The sequence below is a fragment of the Coregonus clupeaformis genome, unplaced genomic scaffold, assembly GCF_020615455.1.
Source record: "Coregonus clupeaformis isolate EN_2021a unplaced genomic scaffold, ASM2061545v1 scaf0349, whole genome shotgun sequence".
Taxonomy (NCBI): Eukaryota; Metazoa; Chordata; class Actinopteri; order Salmoniformes; family Salmonidae; genus Coregonus; species Coregonus clupeaformis.
In genome coordinates this window covers 335,152-342,215 of record NW_025533804.1, presented here as the reverse complement: position 1 = coordinate 342,215, position 7,064 = coordinate 335,152, and positions in this window count along the sequence as shown.

The following is a 7,064-nucleotide window of genomic DNA, read 5'->3' as shown; positions in this document are numbered from 1 at the left end:
ATGAGTTTGACACCCCTGGTCTAGGCCCCTCAAGCTCAACTCTGGACCACGAAGCCAGTTCCACAGCTTTCCCCCCCCCCCCCCCATTGTTCCCCTCTAATCAGGGACCGATTTAGACCTGGAACACCAGGTGGATCCAATTAAATATCAGGTATAACAGAAAACCAGCTGGCTCCGTACCTCGTAGGGCAGGGGTGTCACTTTTATTTCATGGAAGGCCGAGTGTCTGCCTGGTTTTAGTTTTTTCCTTTAAATTATGCCCTAGACAACCAGGTGTGAGGAGTTCCTTACTAATTAGTGACCTTAACTCATCAATCAAGTACAAGGAAGGAGCGAAAATCCGCAGACACTCGGTCCTCCATGGAATGAGTTATTTGTGAAAAACAAGGAATGGAAGCAATTATTGCAATGAGCTTATTATTCACCGTAATGTGGGAAAAAACACAATTTTTTCTTAGTTTTGCCAAGACAAATATGACATTGAGTCTGGAATTGATAACTAAGAAAGCACGATAAGCAGCATTCTACTGAAATGTGTGTGTTTATATGATTGGTGTTCCCCCAAACCTCAAAACACACACTCTTACATAATACAGTGTAACATGCTTCTGAAAATAACACAGATAGAATACAGGAAAAAGTCACTCCCTGTCAAATTTGGGCAAAACTTATCTCTCTCCTCTCACCCGTCCCAATACCATACATGGGCTTGGTTGAGGAGAAGACTCCAAATGGAGAGAGATGGGTTCAGGACCTGGGAAAGCGTGCAATAGGGAAGAGTGGATGAAGAGGAGGGATGGATGTGCTGTGTCCTGAACACACACACTCACTAGTGTACAACAGTGGAGGCTGCTGAGGGGAGGACAGATCATAATAATGGTCTGGAAAGGAGCTAATGGAATGGCATCAATGTGTTTTATGTATTTGATAACATTCCACCTATTCTGCTCCAGCCATTACCATGAGCGTGTTCTCCCCAATTAAAGTGCCACCAACCTCCTGTTGTGGAGAAACTTGCCACTGGCACATGGGACAAAACAAGGCTGCTTGGGTTATCATTGGACACTTCTAGCTACACAACTTGTAGAGAAGATGAATATTTGATCGAGCATCAGGGTGGAAATTTGAAGAATGAGGAACTGTTGTTCATCTAGTGCAACGTTTTTCTATCTGGTGCAACTGTTTCAGAAAAATGAATGGTTAGGAGTGCATTCTTTCAAAGAGGATGGGTCTATGTCTCTCTCGGTTTTCTGGTCAATAGAAGGACAATTATGAGCTCACATGCTTACTTAGGGCATCTGTGGTTCTGTCACCGAATTGGGAAGGTTAGGGATACAGACCTTTCCGTTCAAAATCACTGCATTTTAACAGACACAGGTTAAAAAATATCGAGTGTCATGTGTTGTTGATAACAAGCACTTGTGTTATGCATTTTATCTTGCGTTGACCTTAGCTCTATTGTTAAAGATTTTTTCCAGATCCACAAAGTGAATTGCACCCTACTCAGAGATATAGACATAGCCGTTATATTGGTGACAGAAGTATATAACCACTGATGTCAGAGGTGGGACTTTTTTTTCTTGCTACGAGTGTACTACATCAACACACAGCCTGGGCTCAGGAGGCAGGTGGTGGTGGAGGGGGGTAACTCCAGACCCACTTCCTGAATCACAAAAACTGAGGGGTAGTGCTAGACAAACAGTATGAGCTTGCCTGTCGAGAAAATGTCAAAAGAAGCACAGTTTCTTACTCATTTTATAAATCTGAAAAAAACATTTCACAAACAACAGTTGTAGGCAACACTAAGCTTATACAATTTGCAGGTCGCTAGCTATACCCCCAACTCTTGCTTGTATGTATGTTTGTTTATCCATATGTGTTCTTACATGGCTTTCAGAGGGTGAATGGGCAAGACAAAGGATTTAAGTGTCTTTGAACGGGGTATGGTAGTAGGTGCCGGGCGCACCGGTTTGAGTGTGTCAAGAACTGCAACGTTGCTGGGTTTTTCACGCTCAAAAGTTTCCTGTGTGTATCAAGAATGGTCCACCACCAAAAAGGACATTCAGTCCATGACCTGACGAGTTGAGGCTGTTCTGAGGTCAAAAGGAGGTGCAACTCAATATTAGGAAGGTGTTCCTAATGTTTTGTACACTCAGTACATGTATTATGTTTATATATTAAATATTGTCTACTCCAAAAAATTGACATTGCAGTATTCAGACGTAGCCTCTAAACGTCAACGGATAAGGTGAACCGTCTGTTTTACCGTTAACCTGCGCTTCGGATTGGATCGCATAGAACAAAATACTTTAAATAGCTTATCTACTTACTACTGTGACGTGGGTCCAATTAAATGAGAGATGGGACGAATGGTAGCCTATACTAACTTGCTGTCGGCCTATAGGCTATTTCGTGACACGAGTAGCCTATGAAACCATCACAGTCAGAAAAGGTGAGGAATTTATTCTACATTGATCATGTAAATGAAATAAATAGGAAATATATGCCTATTTCTAATTATTTTAGAATGCGAAGAAAAACATTTTTTTGCTCTTCTCACTAACGGCAAATGTTTACATCTTGTTATTATATTTAGCTAGGCTACATGTTTTTTTGTTATGAATAAGAGTGTCATATATTCCCCATTTGCACAAGGCTACTACTTTTGCCTTCACACATGTTTTGGGGCATATTTTGTGCGTATGCAACATTTTATAAATGTGGCCCCAGGGATTTTGGCACCGCTAGGTTGCTACGCAGTAGCCAACCAGCAGAGCTCGTGACTTCACGCTCCAGACCAGACACTGGGGGCCTGGTCATAATTGGCAACCCTTGTAAATACAGAAAACCAGAATTTAAGAACATCTTGTTTCGGAGTTGTGCTTGCAAGATACACTGATGATCCATCATTCAAAGAAAGCAATCACGGGGCTCGTTTACTTTTCCTTGGCAGGTAATTTGAGAGCTCCTAACACGAGCATTACGGAACACCACTTTCTGAACTAGGGCATGGTTCTTCAATTCCCCCTGTATGTTCTAATGAGGCCAGCAGGGAAACAAGAAGCAGGTTAATTAGCTAAATTAAGTGTGGGGCCTTCTCCAATGGCAGGTGGCACATATGTATTAAACCTAGAGGGGAAGAGAAGAATTAGCAGATCTCTGCCAGATTATTGATAATCTGATGAACCCAATTGGAATGAGTCCCAAATGGGATTTGGAATTGGAATTCTGAGGACGGCACTGGGAAGGCCTTGGAATATCAGCACTGCAAATGCCGAAAACAGCCTACATAGCAATCTCAAATTCCCTCATTCTATTACCTTGTGTTTGTTATATGCCAAAGATACAGACAGTCTCTTGAAAGGACTTGAGGCACAGACAGAAAAGGCAGGCTTTTTAGGGTTTATCGGAGAGGAGATATCAGTGCTTGAAGTGGAATGAAATAGGTGTAATATAATATTTTAGAGACAATATTCTGTAAGAGGTGCCGATACTGAAACAGTAGAAAATTCAAGGTGCTCATGATCTTTCAAGACAATATACTGATGTCAAAATGTAACTAATGGAGTCTTGTTAGTTTATATAGCCAGCCATTCACAGCAAGACAGGCACTCAATCATCAGTCTCAAACGACAGGCTGAGAATGCCGGCTTCAAGCTAACATGATAGAGGGGCACATACATACAGTGCATTCGGAAAGTATTCAGACCCCTTGACTTGTTACAGATTTTGTTACACTATAGCCTTATTCTAAAATGGATTAGATGGTTGTTTTTTTCCACTCATCAACCTACACACAATACCCCATGTTGACAAAGCAAAAATAGGTTTTTAGAAATGTTTGCAAAAACTGAAATATTACATTTACATACACTACCGGTCAAAAGTTTTAGAACACCTACTCATTCAAGGGTTTTTCTTTATTTTTACTATTTTCTACATTGTAGAATAATAGTGAAGACATCAAAACTATGAAATAACACATATGGAATCATGTAGTAACCAGAAAAGTGTTGAACAAATCTAAATATATTTTATATTTGAGATTCTTCAAATAGCCACCCTTTGCCTTGATGACAGCTTTGCACGTAACAAAATGTGGAAAATGTGGAAAACTTTCCGAATGCACTGTACATACATACTGTACATAGGACAAGGAAGGTTTAGAAGGGCTGTGGTTGAGCACTGATACCCAGACAGAGATAAGACGTGCATACAATGCGATGTCCTGTGGAAAATGTGAGCGCTTTTCCACTCACAGCAACAAAAACAACAACAAAAACAGACATGTTCCTGTACTGGAGTCTTCAGAGCCACTGGCAGTGCCATAGCAACCATGGAATGGGATTTGATGTAATAGAAGGGGCGAATCGCCATGGCGACCAGCCCAGATTGCTGGTCAGTGTGAGCTATTATTTCCATGGAAATGGACCAGCTGAACGGTAATCCCTCCTTGTTTATGCCCTGCAGAAAGGGGAGGGGAGGGGGGTTTGAGCCTATGAACATTCAGAGTCAAGCTTCCCGCCCACTATGGTCAGAGAGAATAGTCTCTTTGCAATTTGACCCTGCAAGGCACCTATAGGGTCTCGAGAGCACTTATCCCCCGTTTTGAACCACCCTGAAGAGTAGACTCACTAACTCTCGGTTGAGGAACGTGAATGGAACACCATGGGTGTATTCAGTGAGGTGAAACGTTCAGGACGTTGCAGATAGAAATATAACATATAGGGCTGACAAGATTGTCTATTTTCCATGAATTCTCCATATCTGTTCTACAACATTTCTATCTCAATGTTTTGCCTTGTGACATACACACAATAGGATATGTAAGCACTCCCCCTTCCTTCCTGCCTTGTCTTTCATCTCTGGGACTAGTGGGAAGGGAAAATGCAATGCCACAACAATGTCTGCAGGCTTATTCTCATGCAAGGCAATAAATAACTGAAGTCATCGTGATGGAAGCAATCAATGAAAACCCTATTAAGATAAAATAGTAACCTGAATGCCAATGCAAAATTAAACACAACCTTTGACAAAGTAGCATTTGAAGTCCCTAGTTTCTTCAAAGCATTGCAGTTTGCACTTATTCAATGTGCTCTTTGTAGGAGTAAATAACTGCATAGAGTACTTGTGCATAAGTATACTGAACAAAAATATAAAACTTAACATACAACAATTTCAAATATTTTACTGTTACAGTTCATACAAGGAAGTCAGGCAATTGAAATAAATTATTTTGGCCCTAATCGATGGATTTCACATGACGAGGAATATAGATACGCATCTGGTTGTACACGTCTATCCAGAGCATCCCAAACATGCTCAATGGGTGACATGTCTGGTGAGTATGCAGGCTATGAAAGAACTGGGACATTTTCAGCTTCCAGGAATTGTGTTCCGATCCTTGCGACATGGAGCCGTTCATTATCATGCTGAAACAGGTGATGGCGGCAGATGAATGGCATGACGATGGGCCTCAGGATCTCGTCACGGTATCTCTGTGCATTCAAATTGCCATTTATAAAATGCAATTGTATTCGTTGTCAGTAGCTTTATGCCTGCCCATCCCATAACCCACCGCCACCATGGGGCACTTCTGTTCACATCAGCAAACTGCGGTTGTGAGGCCGGTTGGACTTACTGCCAAATTTACATTTTAGTCATTGAGCAGACGCTCAGTTAGTGAGTGCATAAATTCTTTCATACTGCCCCCCTGTGGGAAACGAACCCACAACCCTGGCGTTGCAAGCGCCATGCTCTACCAACTGAGCTACACGGGGCCAATTCTCCCTCAACTTGAGACATTTGTGACAAAACTGCACATTTTAGGGTGGCTTTTCATTGTCCCCAGCAGAAGGTGCACCTGTGTAATGAGCATGCTCTTTAAATCAGCTTCTTGATATGCCACACCTGTCACGTGGATGGATTATCTTAGCAAAGGAGAAAAGCTCACTAACCGGGATGTAAACAAAATGAGAGAAATAAGCTTTTTGTGTGAGTAGAACATTTCTGGGATCTTTTATTTCAGCTCATGAAACCAACACTCTACATATTGCATTTATACTTTTTTTGTTCAGTATAGTATGGCTTAAGGTAGGGTTTCCCAAACTCTGTCCTCGGGACCCCAAGGGGTGCACATTTAGGTTTTTGCCCTAGCACTACACAGCTGATTCAAATAACCAACTAATCATCAAGCTTTATTTATTTGAGAATCAGCTGTGTAGTGCTAGGGCAAAAACCAAAACGTGCACAGAGTTTGGGAAACACTGGCTTAAGGGATAGTTCAGCCAAATTACCAAAATGTCTACATTTGTTTCCTGATATTGAAAGCAGTCTATGGCAAAGGAGAGACTGCAAACCACGCTCTGGTTTTTGTTGAACTAGCCACAAATGGCTAATGTAAGCGTTTTCTAACCAAACACTCAATGAACTATGCCTTTACAGACCAACTGCCCCTAAAAACCAACTTCTCATGTAGAAAACAGACTGTGGCATCAATATGCGTCAGAAACATTTATTCTACTGTCAAATTTTACTACAAAAGTGTAAATAGGAACATTTTGGTCATGAAGTCAGTCTCGTCCAAAACTGAGTTTTGAGACTTGTGGTCATGACTGCATCCCAACGTAACTGAAAGTTGGGTTTGTTTCAATCCTGCCCACACGTAAATCATCAATTCGGAGTGTAGCTGCACGCGACCCGATTGTAATGCCTGTGGTACATTTGGGTTAACTTTGGATATCCCTAATGAGCTAGTTAGGGTAAATTACACAAATGTACATGGGACAACATGCAAAAATTCCAATAGCTCCAAATTTCAATGATTTAAAAACCTCAAACCAACTAAATTGTAGAAATTCATACAGATATTGAAAGCATTTAATAACTGAAAAGGTGTGCAAAATGAAAATAGTCTAATTTACATTGTGTAATTTATTGACGGTTCCTAACTAGCCCCGGAGATAGGCTATCCAAAGTCAACCCAACATCAAACCAACTTCCCACCTGCGAACACACAAACCACACCCCGAAACCAACTCACTTTTGAATTCGGTCATGGCTGC